This window comes from Athene cunicularia, assembly GCF_003259725.1.
Source record: "Athene cunicularia isolate RWA chromosome 5 unlocalized genomic scaffold, athCun1 chr5_part2, whole genome shotgun sequence".
Classification (NCBI taxonomy): domain Eukaryota; kingdom Metazoa; phylum Chordata; class Aves; order Strigiformes; family Strigidae; genus Athene; species Athene cunicularia.
In genome coordinates this window covers 2,475,841-2,496,067 of record NW_020799102.1, presented here as the reverse complement: position 1 = coordinate 2,496,067, position 20,227 = coordinate 2,475,841, and the positions used below count along the sequence as shown (strand labels likewise).

At 38.0% G+C, this 20,227-nt stretch overlaps 1 protein-coding gene across 1 annotated transcript in view; it reads right to left on the bottom strand.

The window, feature by feature from the left end:
* The window catches only part of LMO1 (LIM domain only 1), a 280,622-nt gene extending 260,809 nt beyond the window's left edge, over positions 1-19,813 (bottom strand). The window contains exons 1-2 of the mRNA XM_026850403.1: positions 19,726-19,813; positions 588-654 (exon numbers count right to left, since the gene is read on the bottom strand). The gene's annotated coding sequence lies outside the window, so the exon portion shown is untranslated. The remainder of the gene's footprint in view (positions 1-587; positions 655-19,725) is intronic.
* Positions 19,814-20,227: the final 414 nt, after the last annotated feature.

Here is a 20,227-nt window from a genome sequence, read left to right as displayed (position 1 = left end):
ATAGTTTCAAGCCAGTAAATTAATACATTAAAAAAAAAAAATAAAAGGCAAAAATTAGTTTAACTCTGCTGCAGTAATAATGCTTTGGTTTCTTCTTATTCAGACCTGACTTCCACAACTTCTCTGAATCCATCAGTGAAGCACTTTCAGTACAAATACTTTTGTTATTATAAACCAAAATGCAACAAGCATCTTTCCTAACTACATTTTTCTGCTCAACAGCCTGACATGAAATTTCAATTCATAGTTTTTATCCTTCATACCTTCACAGCAACATACAAATTAAGTACAGGACACCATCAAAAGAGAGAAATTGTTTCATGCATCTTCCTTTCATAACAGAGGTCTTCCAGCTACGCATTTTTCCCATGGGATAAGCTAATGTTACAAATTCAGAAAGGTCCTTTCAATTATTATTTTTGGACAGACGATCCGTTAGAGCAATACTCACCATTAGCACTGTACTCATGGATATATTCTATACCTTAAGGCTAAATGACCCATCAGATAGAATCTAATCCATGATCCATCAGCATTTAACTTAAATGACAGTCCTATATGTTTTTCCTTTAATAACAAATTCTTACCATATATGTCTTTTTCCACAGATGCATTCCCATCTCTCTCACAGGATCTGAACTAGCAACACTGTTTCTGCAATACAAAAACATAAAATGTTTCTTTAAGTATTATATTACCACCTTGTTCACTTTATATATGTTTTGGAAGTTTTTTCTTGTTTTTTTAAAAAAAAGCTCTAGCCAATGAAATAACTGCTAGAATAGTTGGTAAATTATATACAAGAAAAACTAAATGGGAAAAGGAAAAGGAAAACTAAGAAGAAATACTCTATTTGCTACTAATGAGAGCTTCTTTAGAATCTTACTCATTTTTAACATATCACCACTATTATCACTAAATAAAATGAGTTTTGACACGACCAACTAAAAATAAAAAAAAAAATCTGTTTCATTCAAGTCTATCCATTTATTTCAGTCTGCCTTACCTACAATATCGCTCTATACTCTGTTGCTACAGTGCAATCTATTTGCCAAAAAATGTGCCTACAGCAGTCAGTCAAGTTATTAGGTACCTGATTACTGATCATCTCGCAGTTACCCTGTGGCAGATTCTCCTCTCCCACTCACACAAAGGCAGAATCCAGACCCCAGCGTGTGCAAAGCTGTGAGTGATGCTAGCTCTAGACGTCTAACTGAAATGGGAACTGTCATCTACCAATTCCTATTCACTTCCTGAATTTTAGCACATTTTAAACACTGTTGTCCTTAACTACCTGCAATCAGCAGCTGCCCTTAACAGTACTTTTAAGGAAGCACTCTGCAATATTTTTGCCATGATTCATAATAACAGTCCCACAAAGAAACGTAGTTAAAGCATAGGCTTAGCTGAAAGCCCATGGCTGATCTCGAATGGGAATGCCATAGTGTTTTCCTCAACAACAAAACAAGTGAATACTCTACATACAGATCTAAAACATAAACCCTAACAATTTATTTCCAAAGCAAATGTTTTATTTACTTGGTTACATAGTTATCAGGGGGAATCACTACCACTACATGCTGAATTTAGGAGACTGGACAGAACAGAAATAAACTCTTCATCTACCTGGATAGTGAAAACATCACCTGTTACACTGGAGGCAGCGCTGTCAAGCACCATTCCCCAGAGCAGCCTTCAAAGCAGTCAGAAACCTCCCTGAGGAGCAGGTACATCTAATTGTCAAGGTGGTACCTGTACCAACCTAGAGCATCGGGCTCTGTCCAGTTTCAAAAGCAATTATATTGCCTTTTTAGTGGATCCTGTATAATAATAATCATCATCATCATCATCACCTCTGTGCTCCTTAACAGACCTATCGGCCAAATTCAACATATACAAAACTTCGATGACCAAGCCTGGAAGGGCTTCCAGTGCACATCAGAGCAAAGGCTTAAAATGGAGTGAGCTCTCATAGCTCTTGAAAAAAACACTTAAACACAAAGTTTGATTCTTCACTGTATCTTAAAGAGCCATCCCAATTTTGGGAGCCCAAGTCTGCAGGAGCCAACAAGAACAGAGGCAGAGGCAGACAGCTTTTCCCCAGCAAGGGCCCTATAGACTAAGTCTGCCAGGGGTCAGTACAAGCAGCCAGGTAACAGTTACCAGGTTGTAACTGTACAGCCCACAAAAAACTACAGGAGAAAGGAAGCGTATGCTGATTAAGATTGCTTAAAGTTAACAACTGAACTTGGCAAAACTGTTCCTTTGTCTTAAGGTCTGTCATTCCTATACATTCCCAAATCCCTCATCTCTGTTCTGTCTGTTGAAGGTGTTATATTCTCTGAGCACTAATGCACAATCAAATATATTTCTTAAGAAAAGCAGCAACTATTTTGTTCATAGCATTATTTTTATAGATGACTTTAGGTTTGATTCCCCTTCACACTCTTAATACAATAGTAGCTAATGGCCTACAAATTTCAATTAAAAAAATCACAAATGTATTGTGTTTGTGTTATTTACAGAACAAAAATAAAGACTATATTTCTGGAGGATGGGAGCAAGACGCAAGAACTGCTTTTCAAATGCAATAAAAATAATAATTCTGCCATTATGCTGAGACTTTTCACAGCAGGACAAGTTTTTATTAAAAAGATATAAAGTTCTCAGAATGCAGATTATAGGGGGCATGATGACACTAATTAGAAATCCTTAGGAGTGTCCATAGAACACAACTTAAAGGCATTGAATGAATCTGCAAAATTAATCATGGGCATTTGGAAATGTTTACCCACATGCTACTGGCTTAGTTAAAGTCAGTCAAATTTTAGGAGCAGGTGCCTAGTTTTTATTATATCCCTGTAAAGCTCTCTGCTGTGGGTTACTGAGGACAGAAAAAGAGGAGGCAGTATCTGGCCAGGTATGCATGATCTGTTAATCGCACCACTTGGAACTCTGGCTCTCAGAATAGAATAGAATGCCTTGATATAAAACTAATAGTGACTCAGAGAAAATACTTTTTCTGACAGGTGTTGGGAGGTGCTGGCACAAATGAGCTAACGGTCTCTTAAATGTATAAAAGAACGTGGTCAAAAGTAATTTGTCCCCAGTCTCCACCTTCTCTCCCAGTCCAAATTGCTTTCGTGTTGGCAAATACCTTGACAATAGTAAAGATGTGAAATAAAGTTTGGCCCCACCGAGCTCAATGAAGAAGTTTCCACTGAACTTGCTGGAGACAGAATTTCACTTGTGAAGAGTAAAATATCAAGGTTTGGTCCCCCTTGCTCAAGTCTGAGATCCAGCATGTTTATGAAGTGATGACTGCAGGATACCTGGAAGTGGCATGTTCCATGCTGTGGTGTTCCTGTTCATGCTCAGGAAAGCAAGGTGTCTGTTTTAGGCTGTATGAGAAAAAGGCACCTCTCATAGGAGTAAATATTGCATTTGGTGGGTGGAAGCTATTCCCAAATGAAAACAACCAGACCAGCTATATTGTTCTGCTGTCTGAAGTTCACAAGAACCCTCCAGTATAAAATATTTCTATGCATTTCACTGAATAATTTTCAGCCCTATGAAATATTATTAAAGTAAGAATTTAACTTAATATGAATATATGCAAAATACAACATTCTTTTCATGCAAAATATATTCACTTATATTGCTTGGGAGAATGACAATAGATTACTCTGGACTATCAAGTCTAGAATTCTACTCCACAGAGTATGTGAAACACTTAACAGCAGAGAAACAAAATCCCCATACACTTTACGCATCACCAGTGCTAATTATGCAATGTTGCAAAAGAAGTTAAAAAAAGGCAAAAAAACCCTTTCTGTCCCTTAAGCTTTCAATTTGCTTTCTTAAGCACTGAGTATTTCACCCTATTTTTTTAGCTGCAGAAATAATAATAACTAGAAATAATTTTATAATATTTTCATGTATGTTCAATAAAAATTGAAAAGTATAAAAAACCCTATACCTGAACAATAACAGGTTGATGTTTACTGAATAATGCTTGGAGTATATAAAGAACGTCTTTTTAAAACAATTCCAAGAAAATGCTATATTCTGTAGCTTTTGAATGGAAGGGGACAAGCGACTGACAATTTTTCCTGTAGATTAGGTAGAAGATAATTGCAATAGCTGCTTCCCTCTTCCTTAGTAAGTGAACCGGGCAACATCAGGACCTCACCAAACAGGCACCGGTGACTATCAGCAGATGAAAGAAATCACCACAGCCTTTTTCAAAGATCGGCTCTTAACCTGCTTCAATGACTTTGCAGGCAGCCTACCTGGTTTGTTTGCAGCTTTAATACACTGGTGGCTACTTATGCAAAAAAGGCAAAAACTAATTAAATTTGTTTATGTATGTTATCGTGTGGAGCACTCATTTCCAGACATCAAGCTATGAATCATTAAATAACTGCTAAATTGGTCTCCTGGGATAGATCATGCCTCGGAGTTGAGCAGGCCCCCATCCCACCAAAGCCAGGTGTGCTCTGCAGCGGGCAGGCATTAAAACTGCTTTAAAGGCCATGATTTGGGTACGCAGCCAGGTCTCACACTGTGAGGTGAGTGGTAGGAAATCATGAAAACAGTGACAGCCCTCCTGTCAGAGTTACTCCTCTGTTTGATTAATGAGGGCATTTGAAAGACAATTAGCCAGAGCAGGTTTGGCTGCAACTAGCTTATCAATCAGGCACCCTCTATTCAAAGCACCAGTGCCTCCTTTTGTTTTTTGTTGAAAAAAGAATTGTATCAGTGATACACAAACAAGAAGGGACCTTTACGTGTTATTTTAAAAAGGAGAGCAAAACGTAACACATCAGAACTGAAATAGTAAAAAAAAAAATGTTTTGTAAGCCACAAGCCACCAGTTTACCGGCAAATCATCACCATAACTTTCACTTCCCTGGATTTTTAGCTTGTGAATTCAAGGCTACACAACTACATCAAACACTTCCAAGTTTCACAAGGACAAGTTTGAGCTAAGTTTTCAACAACAATGAAACTCGGCCACAAAGGATCACATCTGTAACAATAAAAAAAAAAATAAAAATCCTTCATTAGAAAGCCTACTGTGAGCCCTACTCTCTGAGCTTCAATATGTTTCAAATATGAACTGTTTCAATTTTTAAAAAATGAAATTGTTGCAATAATTCATCAGTTTGATTTATTTATTAGTAATGTAACCGTATTCCTTTCCAACTACCAGCATAGGTAGAATTTAATATAATACTGACTTCTTGGACACCTGCTCTCCCAGGAGCATGTTTCATGTTTTGGTTTAACTGAGAGCTTTGCTTCTACTGGAGTAGTCCTTGGCCCCATGTAAGTGATCAGAAATATGCAATGGACTATTTAAACCATGTCAGTGCTTTTCCTGAAGATCTGCATTTCTATCAGAGCAGTTTTTATCAAACTAAGAAAATTATTATTTTTGCCTTTAAACAAGTAAGAACCAAAATAGCAACTCCTGTACTTAAATTACGCTAGTCACTAGATCTGAATAAATCCAAGACTGAAAGAGTAGGATTGAGACTGAAGTGAGATGCACCACTTTTCCTTTCAGTTAACTCTCCCTGGTAATACCAGACCAGAAGTATTTTTAATGCACGACTAATGTAGTACTAAGTGAAAATATATGCAATGTTAAGAGGCTATTTTTTTTTAACCTTGCTATAATCTATTTCAGAAGTAAGCCTAAAAAATAGCTGCATTGTGTGTGTTCGAATATGGAGCTAATAAAATAAGAGGCAAATTAACCTCTTGTTAGATTAGCTAGACTACAAAGACAGGGAGCTTCAGTGCCACCAAAAAATTCCTCTGTGACGCTTCCCTATGTTGGAAGTATACAACAGTCCAGCAGACACGGATAAGGAACTATAATTGTTTGTAAAAATTGGGAACAGTTCCCACTGAGAACACACAGCTTGTCACAGGGTTAATCTGCAAAATCACTTTTGTTAAAATCTTCAGGCACCTCAGTAAGCCCCAGCAGTGGCACCCACAATGGGAGCACTGTTGTAAACTTGCCACTAACAGTTTATACCCCCTGGCCCTGATCCAGGATCCACTACAGAAAGCTGAAGGCTCTTTCAATGGATTTTAAATTGGTCCCTGCACTCCTCTAAGTCACAAAGGTGGTAATGAAGTATTGGGAGATGCTAATAGAAAAAGAAAATTAAGTGGATCTAAGTAGGTGGTGGATAACCAGTGATTCCCCATGTTCTGACTGAGAGAGTGAACAGTTTCTCATTTGTCTATGGCTTTAATTGTAAACAGAAAGGGACAAAGGCCCAAGTGGTGTGGCATGGCTCCTGTCTGTGGGCCAAATTCCTCCCACCCCCACCACGGGGGCAGCCCTCATTCATCCTGCTCATTAGAAACTGTCTCTGTCCTAGGCATACCCCTGACCCACCTGGGCGTCATCGAGGAGAGGGCTAGTTGGCATCGACAGAAACTATGCCGTAAATGTGGCCGCAGTGAAGCCATATGAACGCTTGTAGCGTCACGTTCGAGGCCATGCCTGGTCTTGCTTAGTTTACTAGCGCAGACATAGCTCCTCTATTCTACTTTAACTGGATTCGGGACACACTAATTGGCTCCTTGCAAGGTGGTAAATGTTATGACTGTGCTTCAGCAAGAAAGTGGGAGTGCTGGGATAAATGCAGGCTATAACCTGCGCTACTAGCTTGTGATCATTTCAGGGTAGGGGAGATCAAGTGGACAGAAATAGGTCCACTATTTTTATACAGATTAATGCAGACTGTCAGCTTCCTCCAAATAACAAAAGGTTAAAAGGACCCTGGGCAAGTGACAGAGACATTGGGTTTTGTCACCACCTCTAGAACAATTGCCTCTTCCTCCTCTTATTCTTCAGTCAGAAAGCATCCAGACACTTTGCTTTCTCAGCAGTTTGAGGAAACAATGGCATGAACAAGAACAAATATCAAAAAAAAAAAAAAAAAAAAAAGAGTAAATTAGGGCACTTCACAAAAGATAGATTCTTCTGCTTCCCATCAGTGACCCACAGTCCAGCCAGTGCCATTTGCTTAGCTGGAGAGAACAGCCAGAAATGCCTTTTGTAGAAAACAAGCAGAAATATTTACTAAGCAGAGATGATTAGACTATAGGTTTGGCTGTTACATGGATTTAGATGTGTTATCTACTTTTCTGTGATGTCCATGGAGGACTTGCAATGTATTCTGTCTCAAAGGCTGAAACCTAAGAAAGACTTTAAAGAAAATGTCAACAGTTACAGCAAAGAAACGTGTCTTTCCCTTATTTTCTAAAGGCATCAGATTGCTTTCCAGACACAACTGCAGGCATTTTCTTTTCCCTACAAGCCCCTGTACGTTTCCCCAATTGGTTTATTCTTCTGGAGCACACTTAGGGAGAATTCAGTTTCAAATCCAGGAACACTGAAGTCTTTGGTAAAGAGCAACACATTTCAAAATGTGTTTTGCTATTTGGCTCAAAGAACCTGTGCAATCAGAAGCAGCAAATAAATTCTGCCCCTCCAAACCTGCTAAAGAAGACGCAAGATCCACATGAATGTGTGGGCTTTCCCTGAGAAAAAAAAAAGCGAACACTTGTTGTAGCCATGATTAAAAAAATTTATTCTTTCACTATTTATTTGAACCTATGGCTCAGGCCTAGTAGTTTAATTAACATTCATAAATTAAAAAAAATAAATATATAAAGACAATTCTGATCACAAGGTGCATAAAAATGACCTTGTTTCCTTCTTCCTTGTGAGGAGTTGGAGAAATGCTATCTATCTAGGACAGATGGCTTTCACCTGAGCGAAAATGACAGAATATGCATCTTGGTTGACATTCCATTAACTACAATTTAGAAATTCTTCCTTAGCCGTAACGCATTTTTTAATGCAAGTAAAGTTTACCTTGCTAATTGGTTCACTAAGTAACACATCACTGCTATTAAAAGGAGAAATGAAAACTTGCTGACCTAACATCCATGGCTATGATTATTCTTGTCAATTATTTTACATTGGGAAAGCCAAACAAACATTCTATATAAAAACTAAATACTGCATTTGGCATAACTTCAAATTAGCTGTCTCACTGTGCTTATAGCATGCAAATTAAGTGTCCTGAATAAGCATTAATCATCATAATAGGCTAATTATTGTCAGTTAGCTATCAAATAACTTAGCTACTACACCTTGCAAAGAATCTGGGAAAAATGCTAATAAGAAGATTCTGGCTACCTACAAGCAAGAAATGAACATCAGAATTTTTACCAGTAAACATTTTTTAAGACAAATATATACCTTATTTTGACAAGTTTGAGCATTATTTTCCCACATACATATGCTTACTGTCTTTCAGTAAACTATATTTAGTCCAAAAATATTTTTGTATGAAGATGCCTTTGCATCTATATCACTTAAAGACTTGATGAGTTTTAAAACATTAATTAACATGTTAATAAACATCTAATCTTTGTCTTCTCTAGCCATGCACATGGCTACCACAGCACTTACAGAGAGCAAAGGACTTAAAGGTTTTACATGGAACTAAATGTTTCAGAAGGGATAAAGTACACATGAATGTAGAACTATTACTCGGAACCAGTATGTTAGGTCCTCAGAGTATATATTTAATAAATGAGTTATACATTCTTGAATGTAAATGGACATCCAATGCTTAAAAAGAACTGAAGCATTTCTATGAATACACAAATGCCAATTTATTCAAAATTAACTCATGCATTTAAAAATACCTTTAAAACAAACTTGTCATCAGGTTTCAGGTAGACTGGCTGGTATTTGTAGCATTTATGAGGAAGAGGTTCCTCTTAAGCAGATTCATTTATATCCTTCTACACAACACATTCTTCTCATTTATTTAAAAAGTTTCCCCAAGGTGCTCACTGCTGCAGTACTCTCATGTTCACCTTCAGACTGCCTTCAGGACTGGGAAAAGGCATTGGCCTTACTTTACAAATGGAAAGCCAACATACAGAGTATGATTTCTACAGCATCCCAGAGGAAATCCACCCCAAGAGCAGAGATCAGAATCTCCTCTCCCTCACCACCACTGCACCTTCCAGTATGTTAAAAATGACTCAAAGTCATGCAGAAAAGCTGCGTGAAACCAGTAACAGCTCCAGGACACGTAAGTCTTCCTTTACTGCCTTGACCACAGACCATCTCAGGGGAATGCTTCTGTACTTATTTTTTTCCCCAAGAAATCGCTTGTGTGCCTTAGTTTTTCTGCTTCATAACATTCTGCCCGTAACACTGAGCTAAAGAAGCATGAAAGACAAAGACAAGATGCCTCCACAGATAATGTGAAGGCTCTGTAAGAGAACAGTTAGAAAATTATTGATTGGAAAACAATTACTCAGTTGTAGGAGGTAAAAATTCCTTCCCAGCCCACTACTGCCACATCCAGGGATCCCACTGGCCTTTCTGAGCACATTTCCCTAGGACCTCCAGCTCAGCACTCTTGCCACTGTGACCTCAAAATCTTTTAAAATGACTGTTTCACGGGATGCAGTTGCCATTTCTGTTGACACTTGTCTCCTTTGTACAACCTTATACTTGGGTGTCTAAGAGGCATTTTATTCCAAGAAGACAGTCTATGTGATGTGAAGTGATAAAAACCTGAGAATGCTCTCCCTCATAATTCGCCACCAGTCTTTATCCAAAAATGTTCTTGGCCAAGTTGATGCGGCTTGGTGTCCAGTCACTGAAGATGACAGCAAACACTGCCAGAATTAGTCTTAGCAGAATGCCATTGGAAACAACCCATGTAGTAAGGATCCTTCACTGAAAACTACTCTTTGGCATCTGCCAGTGAGGCCATTTTCAGTTAGTTTGTTAGATACTGCAGTGATAGTGTGAAGTGCTCCTGTTCCTCTTAATTCCAGCATGGCATCAAGAGTTTCCTGAAGCCTAAATACTCTATGTCTGCACGTACATTCATTAGACTTCTCACATGAGAAAACTGAAAGCTTCTTTGATGAGGTCTTTTCATCATAAAACTATGTTGACAGCCATTAACTAGGCTTCCATTCTATGATTCTTTGTCTATTAAATTCACTATCAGCTTTTCCATTAGTTTACCTGCAATCAATAGCAAGCTGACTAATCTATACAAATCAAAACCGTTCTGCTTGCAGTTGTGACAACTAGCACAATATTAACACTTCTCTTTTAAAATATGCACAAAATCATATACTTTATTGAACAGTTTGACTAGAAATCACCTCAGCAAAGTCCTTTAGGACTCTTGCACTGAGGTCACCTAAGCCTGCTTGAACTTAAGTATTATTAAAAGACCTTCTCTAACGAATCTATTAATGGGTTTTAAAGTTGTTCATTTCATTGATACAGTATTTGGACACAATACCATGTTTCTTTCCAAATGCAGCATAAGTATCTATTTAATTGTATCTGGGTTTTTTCTGCAGTATTAAGAATTTGGAAGTTTCCATCTAGTGAATGATCTATACAATTCTTCAGGTTTCCGGATAGTTTGATGATTTTTTTTTCTCTAAATATGCTACAAAACCCATTGTCTTTGATCCCATCAGCAGGATCCTTCATGCCTTTTCAATTTTTACACTTCAGTACTACTAGTTTGTAAGAACTTTATAGAGATATCAATTGATATATAAGTGTATATATAGCATAACAGTCATTTATTACGAATGCAGCTTCTATTTCTCTCTGATACAGAACAGAACTTCTGGCTTTTTCAGTCTCTGGTACTCTTAAAATAACTCAATTTCAATTCCTATTTTTCTGCCTGCATTCTTCAATTTCCACTGCATCTCAATGTAACTTCACCATTCTCCCCAGATCAAGATATTTCAGTTTAGAGCATCCTGACAAGGAAGTAAGTTTTAAGTCTAAGACACATCTATTCTGTCCCTTTACAGGAAGGCAACATTTCAACTTATAACTCGGCTATCCACCACCAGAGATGCTGACCACCTGACAAGTACATTCTTTGGCATTAACTGTGAGATTTAGGACAGCTCTGATGCATCCCTTTTCTTCTGTGACCTCAGTTACATTCCCAGCTTCAGCCAGGATGAGGTGTAGAGAACAGCTACATTCAAACACTAAGTCCCATTAAACTGTGGCTGCTGAATTATCTAATTACTTAGACTGATAAGACCAAGGCAGTATTCTTTTATAATAGTTTAACTCTTTCTTACCTTGCAATTTGCTACTAATAACAAGACATTGCCTAGTGCTAACGGCATAAAAAGGAAAGAGGTGTGACAGGAAAAAAAAAAAAAAGTAGCATTTAGGAAAGAAGAGGAAAGAAATTCACACACCTAATGGCCTTACAGCATAAACTTCTGAATGGGGATCCTATTCTTGCTTGTTAATATAACCATATTTGAGTGTAAATTATTCTCTTTTGAACAAGTTAATGTCAAAAGAGACTCAAGCAAAACACAGCTGAGTGCTAACTTTTCTCCTTCATTCACATACACACACACACACACACACACACAATTTTTGATAAAGTATTTTTAGTTTATTTTAGATCAAAAGTCAGTCATTGCTGAAAGTCTGTGCTAAAACACATATTGCAAAAGCCCTGTAGGATATGAGTACATTTACAGTGTCATTGCCACTGAAATGAATGGGAAATTGAATGTAGTCTGAAGTTTCATAGACTTTCTGTAGTGAAAAGAAATAGGACCAAGAGGATTGTGCAATATTTCTTTCATAAAGAAGTTGTCCCTTTGTCCTGCGTACCTGTGTACTCATAAAATCCACTGGAAACAGCAGAAACTAGTACTTGAAAAGATCAAGTATTTTTACTTTAAAGTCAGGGCTTTCCTGTTGCAAATTATGTTGAACTACAGAGAACCCATTAGATGGATAATAACAGCTGAAGAGATCCTAAGTCCATCCCGCTCGCACAAATCTGCATGATCATATTTATCTTCTCACATGAAAGAAAAGCTAAGTAAGCTCAAGTCATTATATAAAAGTAAGCCATCTATTTTGGTCATTTCTTCAAACTATCACAAAGAAAAGCCATTCTAAACCCACAGAACTGATTTGTGAAGGGTTAAGGCCTATTTTGCAACAGCTGTTAAAAAATTTACAATACGAGCATAATTTTCTTGCTGTTCCAGCAGAACGTGACATCAGTAGGAGGAATTATATGGTTGGAAAATATGAAAAACAATATCAACAAAGCATCAATACCATAAAAACTCTAGAGTCATTTTTCATCATCTTGATCATCAGAAATATCAATAGTTGTTTTTCCACTTGTTAAACTGGTCAGAAAGAATCATGTAAAATCTGACTGGGTTTCTGAAATATCAGTGCAATCACAAAATTATAGGCAGTACCTAAAATACAACTGTAACAACTAGTCATTTAGTAAGAACTCTCTTTTTAAAAAATCCCACAGTCTATTATGCAATGCACACTAGAGGAATTGCTACATACTTGGGCAAAGTACTTTGATAAGATGGACGTATCCACTGATCGACAATTTGTCGAGTATTATACGTGTTCAAGTAGTGAAATAGACTCCAGCTGTGCTTAGTACCTCCTGGGTGATATAAAATAGTAAGTATTCATTATGACCTTTAGTCAGCTGCTTAATGGTAATACTAATGGACCTGCAATAAAATTTAGCTGACATACTGCTTAAGAATATTCTTGGGCTATTTTGTGGCATTAAGTTGGCATATGTAACTACATTTAAACTCTAGATTAAATAACAAATTTTCAATTATTAATAAATCTTACAGTTGGAGTAATTTTGATAGGTTTCGATGTGACAAAGATACCTGGTCACAAAGAACACTTTCTAGCTAAAGGCGAGCACTTAAAGGCTAGCATTTTCAGACACTGAAGCTTAACAGGAATATTACTGTATCTGTAAATGGTAGCCCATGATAAAACTTGGTTTGCAGTCACACTCTGATACAACAAACAATGTGAACACCACTAACCATCACGACAGAGGCAAAGTGATCAGCCTATCTTACCAAATAACCCCACAGAAGAGCCAAATTTTTTTGTAACAGATTTCTGCATTGCAACTGCCCATAGCTGAGGTGCAGTTCAGAAGAGACTTTGTTATCCACAGACCTTGGTCTTGTCCTGACCCATTCATCTCTGCCATCTTTGCACTGAGATTCTACCAGACAACTGACTGGGGGATCTTCCCAAAATACCTCATATCTAATTCACAGACCAGTGGAAGAACTCACTAAAACTTTGTTTAAACTGCAATGAAGTATTATAGGCCTGGCCTTCTTCAACTGCTACCTTTCCTTGTCAATATGACCTTTAAAAAATTTAGATTTTCTCATTATTTGCTCCCATCTCTTGCTCTTTTTCAAATACATTCTTCATATGCCTTGGTAATTTATGTTACATATTCTTGGGTTTGGACCACCTCCAACTGTCTCCCTGATTAACCATACAGTTAAAAAAAAAACCAAAACCAACACCCTCACAGAAACAATAAACCTCACAGAAACAATCTTCTAAAGAAGTTTAGCTCCCGTCCCAGCTCCGGGATGGTGTACAAAACAGCTTTCCTTCTCTTATCTCAAGGTTCAAAGTCTTCCCATTCTGAGATGGATATTTCTGTAAAATGATGGAAGTGGACTGAGCTGGTATAGATGCACTACCCACCTAAAGACTGGAGATAAAGAGATTTTTTTTTTACAGCTTGAGGATACCTTCCTGCAGAGAAGCTGAATAAATTATTGAAATTGTAGTCTCTACATAACCATAGCTATGAAAGCAATAATAATTTACTTTTAGAAGGCTGAGTGGAAAAATACATTTTCTTCCAACTTCTTATTTTACCCTAGGATTTTATGTGTATTAATATGGTATAAAACCTTATTCATTCTTTCCGCATTTTCACACAGGCTTTTCTTCCAATGTTTTATCCGCATAATATTATTTTAGGGACACAAGTCTCTTTCAGAATAACACTGTGTGCTTGTTACTCTTCTAGAAGCATCCTCCATTTTCCCATTTTAATATCCCACAGCCTACATCAGCCCTATATTAAATCTACACAAACACGAGACCCCAGCAAATGTTGCTTTGCTTCATTTTTAAATTATATGATAGAAATATATCTTTTTTTTCCTACAAATAGAATTTAAGAAGTGTTTGAAAAGACCTGAAAAATCTAATTCGTATACTACTTGCAATTTTACACTTCGGCATTTGCCCTCCTGAGTGTTCAGCAGTACACCTGGCTTCTGGGGTTCTGGTTTCCCTTCTACATCCATTTGTACCAATGAAGTGTAATTTTTAAAGGGCTTTTATTCACAAAACTCCTGATAAATCCACTGATACAGGTTTTATCCTTTAAATTTCTAATCCTACTGTTTGTTCATGTACAAGACAAATGTAATTGGGGGCATGAATCCATTTTATTTGCACATATTCAAATGCTAAAGCAGACCTTATCATGGGGGATTTAAAGAAAAGGGCAGTCGCAAAAATGTTGATTTTGGGTCTGTAGAGAACAATACTGAAAGACAATCTTTTTGCTACAGCATTGTCTATGAAGCCAAGACAAGCAAATACATACAATGAATAAAAAGAATAACATATTTTACAGGAAGCTTTTTGAAGTGCTAAAAACAGGCCTAACTTTGTTCCCACACAAGTCTCACCACTAATCTCGATAGCACTAAAGCCAGACTAATACCAAGTTCTTTTTAAAATTCTGTCTTATGTATCCCAGCTTTGACCACAAAACCCACAACAGAAACTACGGGTCGCTGAGGCAATACCACAAGTCCTGGGATGTGTAGTTGAATATTATTTACCCTTGGAGACTGAGGGAGGTGGTAGAAGTAGGAACTTGCAAAAGCAAGGTCACAGGGGTACTGAAAGAACTCAGGTGAGCCAGGAGACAGATTAAACACAACTGCAATACCAACCTCCTCCTTACATGCCATTTTTCTTTCCCTGGGACAACAGGCACTGAAGAAGCCCCCTAACAGTCACACACTTACCAACAGAGAATCAGGCTTTTACTACGAATGTTTCCTCTTTGTGAGCACAAGGCACGACACACATACTACTATATGCAGCAACACTTGAGAAATCATCATTTTACACCATTCACAGCTACAACCTAATCTATTTTGTGCTATGTGACAGACACAGGCAGTGCTAACCAACAGCATTGTTTCCATAGTTGTCATAGGGAGTAACGACTGTAGTTCCAAAATCCCAGACTACAAAGTAAAGATTGCATCTACTCTGCAATTCTCAGAAACACGTGTGGCATAACACAGAAATATCCAAGAAGTAAGCTCACCCCAGCAGCATGAAACTCAACTGACTTTGGTGGGAAATAACTGCAGTATATGCATATCCAAACACCGGAGGGTCTGTGTGGAGTGTATGTATTTCTGTTCACAACACACAGATCCATCTCATCCAAGATACACACAGTGGGAATTGTGGTAGGAGGAGACACTTGCAAACTTCATTGATGCTAAAAAACCTTCATCTCCAGGTAGTGTCCCACAGGCTGTATCTTGTAAGCACCACAATACTTCAGATCACATGTGCTTACTTGTTCAGTAGCCTGATACAGATTATTGCTATTCTTCATTTCTCCCCCAAATATCCCGGAATGCACGCTGTTTTACAGGTGATTGCTTAGACAGCACACTGCAGAAAGGCTACAGAGCAAACTCTACTGTAAGCTTGCACCAGCCAGATGGGTTCTCGCCTTACCAAGCGGTATGCAAAACTGGGAAGCAAACCATAAGCATCTATGTCTCTGATAAGCACCTGTAATAATACAGATGCGTTCCAGTGAAAACAAGGCTACGTGCAGGGTCTCTGTTAAACACAACAGTGTCTACTGTCTCTGCTAAGAGTAAATTACTCAGATCACACACTTCCCACCACAGTCTCTTTTGAGAAACACCCACGTACAGTATTGCTTTGAATTGTTTTCTCCTTTTCCAGATCAGCAGCTAGAAACTCACCCATTTTCCATGGTTTCAAAGTTTTCTTTTTCTGCAAAGAGAAGGCATTACCACCTATTCTTTAAACTAATTAACTATCCCTTTTAGCTATAATTTCTCTTCATATAAAACATTTGTAAAAGGTCTGTTTTTCCCCATGCCCTCTTTTCTCTCTTCTGGCTCTTCATTATGACCATGGCTAATTGTGATGAGCTGTCCACCATTTACTCCACAGGATTGTATAGAGCTTTGTAATGTGCCTGCCACTGATGTATTTACAATTGGAAGCAGTTAACTCTTTAGTCCTGCTTCCTTGTTCAAAACAATGAACTGCATGAGGAACTAGCGCTTAGCCCCAATTAAAGATTTTTAAAAGTCTCCATTTTAAGCCTGAGTACTCCAAATTGAGCATTTGTCAAAGGCCCAGTCACAGCTCCAAATGGAGAGAGGGAAATCCTACTGAGGAGAAGAATAGGACTATCCCATCAGTTAGGGTGAAAGTTCTTCCCAATCAGCCTCTTAAACACGTAATAGTATGGGATCCATTAGGTCTGCCTTGTCCACACAAACCTGCTGATCTCTTCAGTGTTGCCATCAGACAATGAATTTGCTGATATTCATAATTTCAACGTTTTTTTTCCTGAAGAGAATCTAACTATCTAACTTTTAACTGTTAAAATGGAGGGGGGGATATTTTTTTTTTTTTTTTGGTAAGGATATGAATATGAAAGCAGCTCTTCTTTCTGCATTAGGAATTCTAGCATTTTTGCATCATGAAAGTCTGTCAGAGCTGCTCTTGACATAAAACTAGCAAAATACATTAAAATATCAGGAGAAATCTCTCTTCTATGTCCCTTTCCAGCTAAGAGACCACATTCAGGAGCCATTTGCAGTTTCAAGATTATTTTCCCCAGCATGCAGTGATTTAAACTAGCTCCTTCACATTCCCATTTCAGGGTAAATTCCCTCAAAATTACATGAGGGTGCTTCTAAAGACTCTTCTATTCAACTATTTGAATATTTTTATTATTTTCCTATGAACTACATGCATCTTTAGAGTTGACATCTATGGACAGATATGAATTAATGGTTATGCCTCTTGATCAGCTTTGCACTAGACAGTGATTGAAACATGATTAATGATTCTTTTTCCTATAGAAAACAGAACGTAGCAGTTGACAAATGTGCATGGACAACTACCTTTCTGAGCAAAAATGTTCATATTTTGGTATCTTGATATTGACAATCTGTCTAAAATGGATCCACTTAAAACTTCAGTGCAGTGCTGATAAACCACTTCTTTGTATGTCTTCTCTTACACATTTTTCTTTCTGCTAAGGATCTCTACATGATGAAAGAACATAGCTTCAGAGTACACTTACAAAATGGGCAACTAATACCTGTACTAAACAAAAGCTGAAAGAATAAAAATACCCAGTTTACACTATAAAGAAAAGAAATTGTAATGAGATCTGATGTGTAGAACTGCTGAAACACTGGAACTTTATTTCTGATCTGAGTCATAACAGCTAAACTGCCCCAAAAAAAAAAAAAAAAGTTAACCATAAATATGCAATGTTTGTCTTGCATTACTTTTTGAGACTAAGATATTTAATATTTATAACAGCACTTATTTTAGAAGTACACTGCATATATTTTTATGCAAAAAGAAATACCTTACTTTCAGCTAGGTTCCTGGATTCTGGCCTTTAAGCTCTGCAGAACTGCTAAATCATGGGCGTTTAAAAGTTATGTGCCATTAAAACCTTTTTTTAAAAAAAATCAATACAGTATGATTGAACTGGGGAGAGTACTTTGTGTGCTGCATGTCCAAGATCAGACTTGCAAGTAGGTAAGAGAAACAGCCAGAAAAACAACACATGAAGTGAGCATCAGACTACACTTATTCCCACTCCTGCAACAGATCCAGCAGAGAACAGCAGCACAGTGTACCTGAAGCTTAAGTGCTTTTCAAAGTTACAAAAGGATTTCTTTTAAAAGAAAACACTATATGGGGCTCTGCTCTCCCCATTTTCTGTTCACATTTTCTCCCTCACCTATTTGTTTATTCTGTTGTAACTGCTGTCAGAAATATTAGGAACTAAGGTGACAGAATTATTCCTGCACATCAGCTTAGCCCTGCTTTCCTGGGAATTAAAACAAAACCAAAAAGCCACAATGAAGGAAAAGCTCTTCTGTCAGTACTACATTTTGTTACTCTAGCTGCTCTCACAAATGGCCGAGGGAACACAGTGGGCGGGATGACTTCCTAACGGAACGACTCAGCTACGTTTACCGCACTCACACTTCTGTTTATTCACGTGGGGAAAGTCCACGCAAAATGAGAACTTGTCTACAACCACAGACTGCAGCACTTTCTCTTCAGCAATGCCTTTCCTCTGCAGTGCCTAAAACATGCAGTAAATGCGATACCAAACGCAAGCAGAAGATCTGTTCAAGTTTCAAGACTAATCTGGAACCTTTATCTCAGACCAATTTTCTGACGAGATATATCTTTCTTTCTTCTCTAATCTCTTTCTGCAACTCTGAACACCAGTCTGCCACTTGCTCACTGAGCATAATTAGCCCTCAATTATCACAAGTTACATTTTCACCTCTCCCTTTGCAACTTCCCTGGAACTTCTTGCATGTTCAATTGAAGTGTTCAAGCCCATTTCCCCACCAGCAGTGAGTAGAGTCCCTGAGCTATAAAATTTGTTCTTGGATACTAAAGTTTTAATTAGCATTTAACATATGAGTAATCATTGTGTGTGGTTTGCACCAAATCTACTGAAAAACAAGCTCTTGCTTAGAACCTAGTTTTCTTTAAAGGTATATAAACACACAGTAAAAGCTATCAGCCTCCTCCTTGTCAGAAACTGACCCCCAGACAAGTTACAGTCCCTTCCTAAAAACTGGAAGAAAATTCAACGTGCATCTTCACAGAAAATTTCCAATATACAGCAGGTGTACCGCGCAGTGGTTCCCTCTACCCTGACTGCATAGGTGGCCAAGCCAGCAAACCTTTTGCAGCAGACAACAAATGCCTCCTTTCCTTCCTTCCTGGTCCCCCCAGTTTCTGCTCAAAGGAAATCAGCTTTTCATCCAGCACACAGGCAGGATGTGCCCCTTGTGCTCAATTATAGACACGCTTGCTACGATTTCTCAGCTGCAATGACAAGAGAAGCACATCAGCTGTTTTCCATTTTCCAGGGGAGAGCTGTATACTTTCTATATTCTTGTCTTGACAGGTAGGAGAGCACAGTTTCCTAATTTGGATCCTCAAGCTCTCTGCTTTTTCCTTCTCCTTAGCAATTTCTGTCTCTTCCTTCTTCCACCTAAGAGAAAGGGATCCTGGAAATTGTTCCAGCCTAAATTGTGTCCAATACAAAACAGCCGTGCTATTTAAGCACTTACAAAGCAAGCAAAAAACAAACCCATCATTTTCAGCCAGTGAAATGGATTTTCTTCCAGCCTGCAAGAAAGCAACATATTTCCAGTTTTTAGGTTTTGGAGGCAGTTTGCTGCACTAAACAAAAGGGGGGATTTGGGTTTGAAAATAGCCATTGTTCTTCATTTGTGGAAAAGTATCCACATCTTGAGCTACACGAGCATTTTGGACGTACAGGACACAGCACAATATTCCCTGGCAAAGCAGTACTCACAGAAAAGAGGAACAGAATGCACACTGATAGGAAATCTTCTGCATCAAATCCATTTCACAATAAAGCTTATTATTAATACCTTTATGGCTCCCTCAGTTTCCAATATGCTCCAATCGCAGTTGTGACAGCCCAAGAAAATTGAACTTTTCTTCACAATTCTCACTAATATGGCCTGCTGCTTGGTCTTATTGTTATTAGAATAATTTGCTCCCAAGTTCTGAAATGAACTCTGTGCCCAAGTAATTAAAGCTCTTAAAGTTTCTAGTCCTTTGTTTAAAGAATTCGTCCTTGTGCTCTCTATGCCCCATCAGCTACCTAATTAGCAGAGCCTTTGCGTGATTAAAAATTCTCACAGAGATTCTGCTGGATATTTGCCTCTCTTAATGAGTGTTTGTGGACAGCTGGGAGCGGGAGCTGGTTCCCTCCTCCCAGGACCTCCAATGAATTCTGCAGACCTCTGTCAGGGCCCAGGAGTGAAAGCTGTCATTTTAGTAATGTGGATGAAAATTGGTCAAAAGCACTGTGGTCCTTGAGGAATGAAAGGCCTTGAAATATAAATGAAGATGAATATTCATATTTGG